This window comes from Pinus tabuliformis, chromosome 7 (genome assembly GCF_031772625.1).
Source record: "Pinus tabuliformis cultivar Carrire ecotype Pingquan chromosome 7, CPIR1, whole genome shotgun sequence".
In the NCBI taxonomy this organism is placed as follows: domain Eukaryota; kingdom Viridiplantae; phylum Streptophyta; class Pinopsida; order Pinales; family Pinaceae; genus Pinus; species Pinus tabuliformis.
Genome location: NC_142293.1, coordinates 445,776,361 through 445,790,092, shown reverse-complemented (window position 1 = coordinate 445,790,092; position 13,732 = coordinate 445,776,361).

The following is a 13,732-nucleotide window of genomic DNA, read 5'->3' as shown; positions in this document are numbered from 1 at the left end:
CAATGCTTTCCACATAGCAGGTAGATCTTCCTTCCCATGTATACTCGAGACAATGTGGTCTCGAACTCCCTCAAGGATTATATGCCTCGCTCTTGCCACACACTTCTTCCATTAAACCAGATTCCTAGCAACTAATGTTGGTGGCTTAAGAATGTCCTAATCAATAAATTCCTTCAAGATGTTATTTTCCAACATGGCCTCCATCTTGTCCTTCAAGGCTAAATAATTGGAGCTTCCATCCAAGGCATACTTGAGCCACAAACTGTAGAACTCCATCTGTCGATCCTAAAGTATGTATTATCAAATTCGAATTTCACCTGTAACCCAAAACTCAAAACTTCAAAATATCCTCTAGTATATTGTTCTCAACTCCCATCAATAGTAGAAAATGAGAGCAATTAGTGACTAGGTGACTAAAAATGTTAGTCACTACAGCATTTCCAAGTGAAATACAACCAAAAATGAGCAATCTTAAGTGATCGAACTAAAAATGACTAACATAAATCACTTGTTTAGTCATGGGTTAAAATATGTGACTATCTAATAAGTAATACAAATAAAAATTCCTAACATGAATGATTAATTTAGTCTAAGAACATAAATACAACTATCTAACAAGTACTACAATAATATGAATCAGTTTTTTATGTTATTCATCTTAATTGTGTCAAGCAATCTAAACTTAAAAGTGATAGGGGATTGAAAGGTTACTAAAGATTGGTTGAAAGGTTATCCTTCCTTAAACACTTCTTCACCCTCACATGGTGTACAGGTGAGCCAAATTTGCACTATGTATCTCTAATAATTTTTAATTTTAAAAATACATTTTTTAATAAAAAATTATTTTATGTATTTTTAAAAAATATATTCATTGAATCTAATTGGATCTAGTTCTAAGTTGAAATCAATTTGAAAGGAAATTCTAACTTTTAAGACTACAATATCAAATAAAAACCACTTTAATTTCATATTAACTGACCTATATCCATCTTAACCCTGGATATATCAAGAGTTGAGAGCGGTCCAATGTCTCGAGGTGCAAACCTTTTTTTCTAGTGCAAAACTTGAGGAAATGTTTTCACCTCGAGAGATTGGATCCCTATCAGCACTTGATAGTTATAGGGTTAATATGGATCTAGGTTAGTTATATAATACTACATAATATCTATATTTGTATTTCTGTCTCTTTCTTATTCCCTCTCTCTACTCACCCCCTAAACATACACACACTCTCTCTCCCTCTCTTCCCCTTCTCTGCTTATCTCTCTCTTCCCCTTCTCTCCCTCTCTATCTATATCTATATCCTTCTCTCTATTCCATACTACTCTCCTCTCTCCGTCACTCTCTCTCCATGACTCCCTTGTCACCCCCTCTCTCTCTCCACCTTTCTCCCTATATGTTTTTCTTGTTTACTCCCTCTTCTACCCCCTCCAATTCCATCTCTCTCTCCTCATCTCTATCTTCATTCCTCCCTATCCCTTATCTCGCACCTCCCTCTATCTCTCCCACCCAAATCACTCTCCCTTTCTCTCTCTCTCTTCCATCCAACTCTATCACTATCTCCCCCCCTCCCTGTCCTTCTCCATCTCTATGTCTCCATCTCTCTCCCTTCCCCTTCTCTCCCTATCTCTATCCTCTCCTCTTCTTTCTCTTCCCTTCTCTCCTCTCTCCCTCACTCTCTCTCCATCTCTCCCTTCTCACTCCCCTCTCTCTCCACCTCTATCTCTATATGTCTTTTTTCTTTCCTCCCTCTCTCTCCCACTCCAACTCCATCTCTTTATCTCTCTCCTCCCTCTTCCTTCCTCTCGCTCCATCTCTCCCACCTCACTCTCTTTCCCCCCATCACTCTCTCTTTCTCTCTCTCTATCCTCCAACTTTTTCACCATCTTGCTCCCTCTCTCCACCCCCTCCCCAACTCTCTCTTAAATTTGATCACATTGTATTTTGTTTAAAAAATTATCTAAATTAGAAAAACTTAATTGGTTGTAAAATATTAAACCTATATTTTGGATCAATCATGTCAAAGAAAATAAAAGAATGAAAAAATTTAAAAAATCATGCGCTATATTTAATCTATTATAATTAGTCAATTTTCTTGCTTTCATCCCTTGGAACTTAGCTATGATTGATCGATGTTCGTTATATATATATATATATATATATATATATATATATATATATATATATATATATAAAGAACTGACATAGATCCATCATAGCTTAATTTTATTAAAACCTAATTTTAATTTCTATGGGAATATTTTTAGTAGTCATGAGGATAGAGGGTTTAGATATATCTCAAATTGTGACATTTTCCCTTTTAGATTTAATTAAAAAATGTTGTAAAATTAAATTAAAATAAATTTTTTTACTATGAAATAAGTTATGGTTTTTTGGCATGTGGTATTGATAAGTCATGGTATTGGACTATGGTATTGTAACAAAGTGGATTTACAAGTTAATATCCATGGTAAAGTGAGGGTGAATATCCATGGTTAACAATCTTGTCATATTGTTATAAAATATTTGATTGTGAAATAATTTATGTTTTTTGGGCATGTCGTATTGTTATAAGATATTTTGGTTGTGAAAGAATTTATGTTTTTTTGGCATTTGGTATTGATAATCCATGGTATTGACCCATAGTATTATAACAAAGACTATTTTTTACAAGTGAATAATATCTACATTAAGAATCTTGTCATATGGTTGTAAAATATTTTAGTTGTGAAAGAAGTTATGGTTTTTGGACTTGTAGTATTGATAAGCCATGGTATTGGTTGTAAAATATTAAACCTATATTTTGGATCAATCATGTCAAAGAAAATAAAATAATGAAAAACTTTTAAGAAATCATGCACTATATTTAATCTATTATAATTAGTCAATTTGCTTGTTCTCATCCCTTGGATCCTTAGCTAAGATGGATCATAGATACATCTTAGCTTAATTTTATTAAAACCTTAATTTAATTTATATGGGAGTATTTTTAGTAGTCATGATGATAGAGGGTTTAGATATATCTCAAATTGTAAAATTTTCCTTTTAATATTCAATTAAAAAGATGTTGTAAAATTAAATTAAAATAAAATATTTTTACTATGAAATACGTTATTGTAACAAAGGCTATTTTTTACAAGTTAATGATATCTACCCTGATGTGGGGGGGAATATCCACAGTTAAGAATCTTGTCATATTGTTGTAAAATATTTTGGTTGTGAAATAAGTTATGTTTTTGGACTTGTAGTACTGATAAGCCATGGTATTGGCCCATGGTATTGTAAGAAAGCCGATTCACAAGTACATAACAAAATCAAAATATAACAAACTAAATTTTCTTATTTTTATTAATTTAACTTTTTTATTATTAATGGAGGTCATATTTAAATGTTTACACTCATCCCAATATCATTTTTAACTTCATCTTCTTCCTTTTAATTTACGGTCTTACGAAAAAAAATAACAAATTCTTATTAAAAATAGATAATTTAACCCAATTGCAATTTATATATTTTAAGTTAAATTATAAATATTTCTTTTAATTTTTCTATTCTTATTAAAAAAAATAATTCAACCCAATTGCAATTTATATATTTTAATTTATAATATCAATATTTCTTTTATTTTTTCTATTATAAATATTTCTTTTCTTTTTAGTTTAGTGTTGGGTTCAATAAAATATTCGTAGATTACAACATCACATTGTAGAACTGTATTTTTATTTTCCTTCATGGGATTCGAACCCCAGATAAAGTTTGCATGGGAAACACCTTAGGAGAGCATCAACAATTATATGGAGCAAGGGTAAGGTCACTCGGCGTGGATATTTTGGTAATTTGTACATAGGTATGAATTTGTACTATGTTCTTTCTTTTTACTAAAGAGGATTTTTGTTTGTATGGGTAAATAATTTTGAGGGTTTATATGATCAAACCATAAATTTTGTCGAGAGTTGAGGGTTTAATGATTATGATAAGGGAAAGTTCATTCGACGTGGATATTTTGGTAATTTGTACATGGGTATGAGTTTGGAATTTGTTCTTACTTTTTACTAAAGAGGATTTTTGTTCTTATGGGTAAATAAGTTCGAGGGTTTATATGATCAAAGAATAAATTTTATTTAGAGTTGATGGTTTAATGATTATGATATTTTGATAATTTGTACATGGGTATGAATTTGGACTCTATTCTTCCTTTTTACCAAAGAGGATTTTTGTTCTTATGGGTAAATAATTTTGAGGATTTATATGATCAAATCATAAATTTTATCTAGAGTTGAGAGTTTAATGATTATGATAATGCAGATCTTGATTGTGGCAAACAATTCATCAAAAGGCAATACACAAGTAAGCATTTTGCATGTCCTTATTGTACAAAAGGTTTAATGATTATGATAGACAATGCACAAGTAAGCATTTTGCATGTCCTTATTGTACAAAGTGTTTAATGATTATGATAATATATATTTTGATTGCGGCCAACAATTCATCAAAAGGAAATGGACAAGTAAGCATTTTCCATTTCCTTATTGTACAGATCAGTTCGCTCCTCCCTAACTTTTCTAGGGTCAAAATGCATGAAATTTTATGTTTTCTTTCCACCTTTTTCTTAGTGGTTGATTGTTTGTGTAGTGGACTCTACCATGCCCAAATTAAAAGGCATCAAGTCATGCAAGAAATTTTTCTGGTAGGATGGAAATGCTAGACCTCCCTCAAACATTGTTACATGAAATTAAAATATCTTATAATCATGAACATAAAATATTTTCTATTTCATCCTTAGATTCTAATCTCAACGCCTAGATTTTTAAACCATGTTACTATATTTTAACTAGAATATACTTAGATCCATTAAACCTTACAACTCTTCAAAGCTTTGGTTAATTTCAGCTCAAAATAAGGAACTTGAATGACTTTTGCAATTTAGATTCAATTCTTACAAACAATGATTAAAAATGGAAGAACTCAATGGTGTGATAACTTTTACCCACCCATGAATTTCAAATATCTTTGGTATTATTTTGAACCTAACAGAGAGAGTAAAAGAAGAAGAGGACCCTAGATGAGGTGGACCCTGACCTGCTTGATACTTTTCAAAAGTTGGGCATGCCCTTGACTAGAAGAAGTGATTGACCAACGTTGATTGTAGATGTTGTTTTCGACAGTGTTTTCATTGCTACCATGCATAGGTAGAATCTACAGGTAGTTGAGGTTATCTTTTGTTTGTTATAATAGGTAATTCAGGAGTATCTTTATCTAGTTAGGAAGTAGCTTGGTAGGGTTGTTTCTCTTGCTGATAACTATTATGATGTATTATATTTTTATGTTTTTAGTGAAAGCTCCTTCTATTAAATCTCTAAACACACTTTGTCACCAATGGAAATATCCGCTTATTTTAAGATGAATGAGATGTAGACCAGGCTTTTTGAGAGGACTCTTATTTTTGTAGATGAGAGGAGTTCTGTGAGGTGAGGGGAGTTCTGTGACATATATTGAAGGATGAACTATGCCATTTTATGACACTAATCATCTCCATGCCACAGTAGTGGATCTCTATTGCACCGAGGGAGCAATGATAAAGTATTCCAATTTAAATAATTGGTATGTCAGCAACGAGGAATGCAAATGTGGAATTTATAATTTTATTATGACAAGAGATTTTTGCGATGGAGACAAATCAAGGATTTCATGGACCTCACTAGAGACTAGTTCAAAAATCTCCTGGAAATACTCAAGCATTGTTTTGAAAGGTAGTGCTGCAATTGGAGAGTACTATTCTGTTACTTTTAAAGATAACTATCAATAGTGGGGGACAACGATGATCCATATAGGGCAGAATTGCAGGAGTAGGATTGTTTCTAAAATTATAGCTATAAGCAAGACAAGAGACTACTACAGAGGATTAGTGCAGGTGAAACCAAATTATCATAGTGCAAGGAATTTTTCACAGTGTGATTTGGTGCTCATCAGTGACCAGGAAGCTGCAAATACTTATCATTACATTCAGGTACAATTGAGTTGCATTCTATAGTCTCTAATTTCATATATTGATAGTCCTTCTTGTGTCCTTGTCTCTCTTAATTTCATTGTGGTAGGATTGGAATCGGTTAAAAAATCAAGCATATCATTGAGTCAAATAGACACTCACATGTCACTGCATGTCATTGTGCATACTCTTTGTTTTTGATACAATTAGAAGTGAGCAATCTGATGTGTGCACACACAAAAAATCCTAGCATGCATGATGAATCCCCCTCTAATTCCATTTTTTATGGTGACATTTTATTTGGTTTTTTTATACAGGTCATCTATCCACATAGTGGCCAGTATCGAATGTTGAGGTATATGTCATATAAACATTTTATATAGTCTACTTTATTTTATATTCAAGTATTCATTGTCTTTCATGTCATACTCTGCATTGTACCTTCTTTCATTTTTGGGAGAGGAACTCAATATTGATGGTAAGAAGAAACAATTGAAGAAAGATGAGAACAATAACACTGGAGAAACAAATGAAAAATGAGAGAGAGAAGAGAATCTATCTAGTGATACCCTTAGAGCCAATATCTTGCATAAGACACACTCATAGAGACTGATAGTCAAGCCTTCAAAGTTGGTGAATTCACTTGCAATGCTTTGGCAACACAGTGATACTATTTTGAAATGATGAAACAATATTTCATGTGTAAATTGTAGTCCAACCCATATTAAGTTCAAAACTCATATTTTCATATTTGATATTTTATATAATAAAATTTCTATGGCCGAAATTATTTATATTTGCTCTTGATATTATTTAGTCTTGTCATTAACATATGTAACTTTGCATTATCATATTAGATAAACATGCGCCTTGTATGACATTTTCTTAAAATTTAGTCACAAAATCATATTAATTAATCTATGGTGATTAATAATAAACACATAAAATCAATATAAAACTACTAAATTAGTAGTTTATATTAATAGTGATGAACATGAATAAATGAAATGAATAGAAACTACTAAACCAGTCATTTGTACAATGAATATGAAATACCAAAAAAAGATAAATGACTACTCCAAATGATAAATTTTTTATTATTAAATGATGACTAAATTTTGCATATATACGACTATTAGTAGTTTATTTACAACATCTTATAGCACGACTAAAATTTACATATATATGACTATTAGTAGCTATCTTACAGTATCTTATAACATGACCAATTTTTTGGTCATATTTCTTTAGTCATTAATTGGTTTCCTCGAGGATTCATATAGTAATATATATTTTTTTATATTTGGTCATTAATTGCGACAACTAATGACTAAACCAATGAAAAACTAATGACCATATTTATGACTAAATATACTACTATAGTGTAAAATTGAGGAAACCAATTAATGACTAAGCTAAAAATGACTAAACATTGGTCACGTTATAAGATACTGTAAATTAGCTACTATTGGTCACCGACTAAAAAATAGTCATTTATATGCAATTTCTAGTTGTTTTTTAGTAACTAACTAGTACAAAACGAGTTTGGAGATGCCATTGGACCCTACCCAATTTTAGCCCTCTTGGTACTATCACTTCACATCACCCTAGCTCACACCTGGAGGTATGGTTTCATGTGATTCCTTAACTCACTTGGCTCAAAATTCCCACCTACCAGAGGTCTTTGCATGAGTGGATTCCTCCACTTGGTCTCCTCTCTGCTTCTCCAATTGTGGCTCCTCTACAATTGTCTTAGATTGCTTATTCTATGCTTGAGTGGATCTCTCCACTCGGTCTCCTCTCGGCTTTTGTAGTTGTGGATGCCCCACAACTTCCTGAAGCTACTTCAAAGCCTTCTTTCGGGGATGCATGTTGAGAGGTAATTTACTCTCCCTCCAAGAAGGTAATAGAATGCTTGTTCTCACAAGAACAATCCCAACACTTAGTATAATCAATCCTCAACTGACAAGATATATCTCGGCCAACACTTAGCCAATTCTCCAACTCTCCAAGTCCCTATTTCCTTGCATAATTCCTATCGTTGATTAGCCCATATTAAAGGGAAACCAATGCATAAAAAATTGTGCAATCCCTTCAAATTTTATTTCATGATTGCATGCACCATCTGTACAACTCATAAAATTATATAACTGATAGTACATTATCCCTGCACTCTAGTCTCAACTAGGTCTTTCTCAAAATCGACAGACATGAGTTTCTGATGAGGGAGTCTTCAAACTAGAGTAGCACTAATTAATGCATTAGCACACCAACTGATTGTTAAGTCACTATAGTTCCTCAAATAGTTTCGAAGTAATTTGACTGGACTTAACTTAGTAAACTGAGTCATCTAATTACAACTCATAATTAACTCATCTTAGACGCCTATAATATAGGGAGAACATACACATGTCTTTAGAAAGCCTTCCAACTCGAAATTCCTAAGGTAATTAAGTTAATTAAACTTAATTCTCTATTTACAAGTTGTTATGAGAATAGAATTCGATTTTAATTCTCAGCTTAATTCAAGGACAAATTAAACTGGAATTTATGGATTCTATTTTTAACATTTCTTGTTTCTATTTCCAACACTAGGGACTAGCAACTCAACCCATGTCCTCCAAGGAACCCAAGTTGTTGCAAGGCTCCAAATATTTTATTCAAACCCGCAACAATAGGAAACTAGAAAAACATTCTTACAACCAAATGGGGAACCCACTACACCATGGCTATCCGGGATATAGCAAGGAAAGGCTTAATCCAATTTCAATCTAGGGAAATCTACATGCCAATGATAACGCATAATGAAGGAACCACATGCATATACCATGCATCTAGAAATCAACCTGCTAAATCTCACATGCACAATTTTACATGCAATCCATAACTAATTTTTTTCCTTCCTCTTATCCAAGCTTCCTCTTATGCACCCTTTTTTTCTTTGGTTTCTTTTCCAAGTGCTTGTTCCTTCTCCTTTGCTATTCCTGACCAAAAGATGGGCGAAAGTTGTCAACTAATTCTCAGGTGCCCTTTTATCATTGATGTCTAGTATCTTCCTTCCTTTTTTCCTTTTTCTTTCATTTTCCTTAATTTCTCCCTAATATCCCTTGCATGCATATTTGTGCCTCTTCACCTTCATTTTCTCCTATTTTCCTTTATTTTCATAACTAAATGCCATTTATTGTGTGTTTTCATTTTCCAGTGGTTTTTTCCAATTTCCATAGCAATAAATAAACCACATGTGATGCCAAATATATCGTTTACCCACCATTCAACTTGGAATACATGTACCATGACCTTGATCTTATTTTATTTACATGGGAAATTAACCAGGGGATGTTATAGCATGTGTGGGAAGCCGAAGTCGCAATTCCTTTTCTAGAAGAATCTTGTTCCTTTGGACATTGTACTTGTTTCATATATCTTTGTTTTGTTTGTCTTTGGGAATTTTATTGGTTGAAAATTTTCCTAATTTCAAACAACCATCAATTTTCCCCTTCATACGGCATATGGTCTCCCTTACGCTGCTCCCAGTTTAGCCTCTAGACCATGATATTTCATGATTTTTTTCCCATATCTTATGTATGATATATCTGTTAATAAAAAGTAGTTATTTTTCAAAAAAAAAACATGGATCTATATTCGTATAAAACTAAATTTGATTTAGAAATTGTTTCATTAATTATTAATACTTCCTTAAATCATAATAGCATTGGTGCCAAAACATAATCGTGTTGCTTATAAATTTTTTGTTATGCAACTAGCTCACAAAATAGAAGAAAATATAGATCAACGACTTGAAAATCAGCCTCTTCAAGGGAGAAACCTCCTTTACATTACACAAACGAAAAATTATTGGATGATACAAATGACAAGACCTCCTTTCTATATATAGGAGCCTAATGGATCACAATATAGTAGAAGCCGACATAACAATAATAATGTAAGGGCACAACAATAATAGTGAGCTTATATGGGGCACAATAATAACAATATGGGGTACAACATGGGCACAAAAATAACAATAAGGGGCTACAAAGACAATAATAATAAGGGAATACACTAGTATTATAGGGATCTAACACGCCCCTCTCCTTCAAAAAAGTGTTGTCCTCAACGCTTAAGAAGTTATGGATGCTTATGTATAAAATTCTCATCCTCCCATGTGGAATCTTCAGTGGGTAAGTTCTTCCACTTAATGAGATACTCTAAAATTGATCCATTTCGTAGCTCTCGAGTTCTTGTTTCTATGACTGCTTCAGGTTCCAATATGAGTTTTCCTTCCTCACCAAGTTCTAGCAATATTGTTCGAATTGGGAGCTTGTCACCTATAACCTTCTTTAAGCATGAATAATGGAAAACTGGGTGCACTCGAGAAGTTGTAGAAAGATGCAATTTGTATTCCATAGTACCAATATTTTGCACCACCTTGTACGGACCATAATACTTTTTTGATAATTTATTATCATTCTTAGCTTGCTTGAGGGACATTTGCTTGTATGGTTGTAGGCTACATCAAAAACTTCTTTCGCTGCAATGCTGATCTTCTTGTTCTTTCATTCTATTCAGTGCCAAAGTGAGGTTATCCTTTAAGAGTTAGAGAACTTGTTGTTAATGCTCGATGTGATCTTCCACTGCTTGAACCTCCGAATTTTCTCTTAAATATGATGTGATGGATGGTGGAAGATATCCATAAAGTTCCATAAACGGGGTCATTTTTGCTGCAGTATGGAAGGAAGTGTTATAGCACCATTCAGCCAAAGGCAACCATTTGACCCATTGTGTCTATTTATCAGATAGAAATCAAGGAAGTTATCCTTTCATACATTTGGTCATTATGTCAGTTTTCCCACCAGATTGAGGATGATAAGATGAGCTATGAGCTAATTGAGTACCTAGACAAGAAAATAATTATGTCCAAAAATTTCTAGTGAAAATGGGATCTCTATCACTTACAATAATATCTCGTTGTTCATGTAGCTTTTGAATTGTTTCCATAAATTCAATAGCAACGATACTGGCTTTAAAGGGATGAGATAATGCACAAAAGTGTGCATACTTGGTAATTCTATCAACTACCACCATGATGGCACTCTTTCCTTTTGACTTGGGTAAACCTATGATAAAATACATTGAAACACCCCCCCCCCCACCACCCAAACGTTGAATTGGAATGGATAAAGGTTGTAATAAACCCGGGGTCTTAATTGTTTCAACTTTATTTTGTTGGAAAACCAAACATTCGGCCACAATCTTTTGAATACCAAATTTAAGACCATCTCAAAAAAATTCCTTCTTGACCTTGTGGTAAGTTTTTAAAAATCCTAAGTGCCCTCCTAAGGGAGAGGTGTGAAATTCCATAATAATATTTTATTTTAGGTGGCAATTCTTATAGAAGTATAAGTGATCTTTGTATCACAATGAATAATTTTCCAGCTAAATGTATCATATGTACTCGGGTCTTGTTGTAACTTTTGAATGAGTTCCCACACTTCTTTGTCATTCTTCCATTCATCTCTTGCTTCATTTATCCAATCTGGTTGGATAATAGAAATGGTGCAAAGCAATGCTTCCACATCCTCATCCATTCTTGAGAGTGAATCTGCAACAACATTTTTCTTCCCTTTTTTGTAGATGATTTCAAAGTCATAACCCAACATCTTTGTGACCCATTTTTCTACTCTTATGAAGATAATATTTTTTCTAAAAAGTATTTGAGACTATCATGATATTTTTTTACTTTGAAGTGTCTTCCCATTAGGTAAGGTCACAATTTCTTAAGTGCATGTAGTATTGCCAACATTTCCTTATCATAAATAGCTTTGTGTAAATACTTTCCTTTGATTGGACGACTTTTGAAAGCAATGGGTCTTTCTTCTTGCATTAAAACAGCAACAATTCCATTTCTTGAGGCATCACATTCCACAATAAAGTTTTTTGTGAAGTCTGGCATAACTAAGACCGCTGCTTGGCACAGTTCCTCTTTAAGAGGTTCAAAGTCTTTTTTTGCTTCTGGAGTCTAATAAAATGCATATTTCTTCAGTAATGTTGTTAGAGATATTTCTATTCTCCCATAATTCTTAACAAACTTGCAATAATACCCTGTCAACCCGAGTAATCCTCGCAAATACTTTATGAATGTGGGGATTCTCCATTCCTTAATGGCTTTAATTTTTCTAGGGTCTACCTTAACACCTCCATGAGATACAATATGACCCAAATATTCCACCTCTTGTAATCAACATTTGGAGGTTTTTGCATATAATTGTTTCTCCTCTAGTAGTTTGAGCACTCTATCAACATGTTGAACATGATCCTTCCAAGACTTGTTGTAGATTAGTATATCATAAAAAATACTAACACAAATTTTCTAAGGCAGGGTTCAAAAATGGAATTCATCAAACATTGAAATGTAGAAGGTGCATTGGTGAGTCCAAAAGGCATGAACAAAAATACATAATGACCCTCATGAGTTCTAAATGATATTTTTAGAATGTCTTCAGTCTTCATTCTGATTTAATGATATCCTGAACGAAGTTCCAACTTGGTGAAATAAATTGCTCCATGCAATTCATCCAATAATTCATCAATGATAGGAATGGTTAATCTATATTTCATAGTGAGCTTGTTGAGCTCCCTATAATCCAGACGCATGCACCATGATCTGTCCTTCTTGTACACCAATACTAATGGAGCAGAGAAGATCTTTGCCTAGGTTGAATTATACAAGTCTCTAGCATTTCTACAACCATACGTTCAATTTCACTCTTCTGGGAATACGGACATCTCTAAGGTGTGCTATTTTGAGGAACACTTCATGGAATCAAATGAATAGCATGATCATGATCATGAATAGGTGGGACACCTTTGGGAGTCTCAAATACCTTGGAATTATTTTCCAAGACTTTTTGGAGATCTGGAGATATAGATGATTTCGGCGTGGGAAACTCTAGCGAACATAATTGTGCAATTACGCAACATTTTTCTTTCTTTATAAGATTTTCCATGTTGTTAGAGCTAATCATCTTTGCCGGTTTCCCTACAATACCCCTTAATTCAACTTCCTTTCCTTCTGAAAAAATATTCAATAAAAGTTCTTGAAAATTAAAAGCTATCATACCCAAAGATTGTAGCCATTGGACTCCTAGTACAACATTAACACCATCGATTGGAATTGAAAGAATTGAACTATTCAACACATATTCTCCCATGGATAGCTTGATATTATGGCACTTTCTAGAGCAGTTTATTGCTCTTCCATTTGCAACCATCAATTGACACTCTGGTGCTAGATATAGGAAATAATTCAATTCCTTCGCTATCTTACAATGAATAAAATTATGGGTACTGTCTATATCAATATTCAATACTATTACCTTTTTATTCTTGATATGTGATTCTATCTTGATAGTTTGAGTGGTTATTCTAGCCAATGCGTTACAAGATATGGTAAGATTCATTTCTTCTTTCTCTAGGCTTTGTTCCTAGTGTGTATCCCCTTGTTTTGATGTTTCTTGTTCCTTTTCTTCTTCCTATTTACAATCTATGTAAAATAATTTATTCTTGGCATACTTATGACCTTTAGTGTATTTTCTATCACAACTGTAAGAAATCCATTTTTCTCTTTTTTCTTCCTATTGTTGTGGTTTCAACCTTGTAGGTTGTGTAAGGTTAGGGACAACAACACTTCCATATTTATAGTTGTGATTGGTAGGCTTCCTTGTTGCCATAATTTTTCTTTCATTT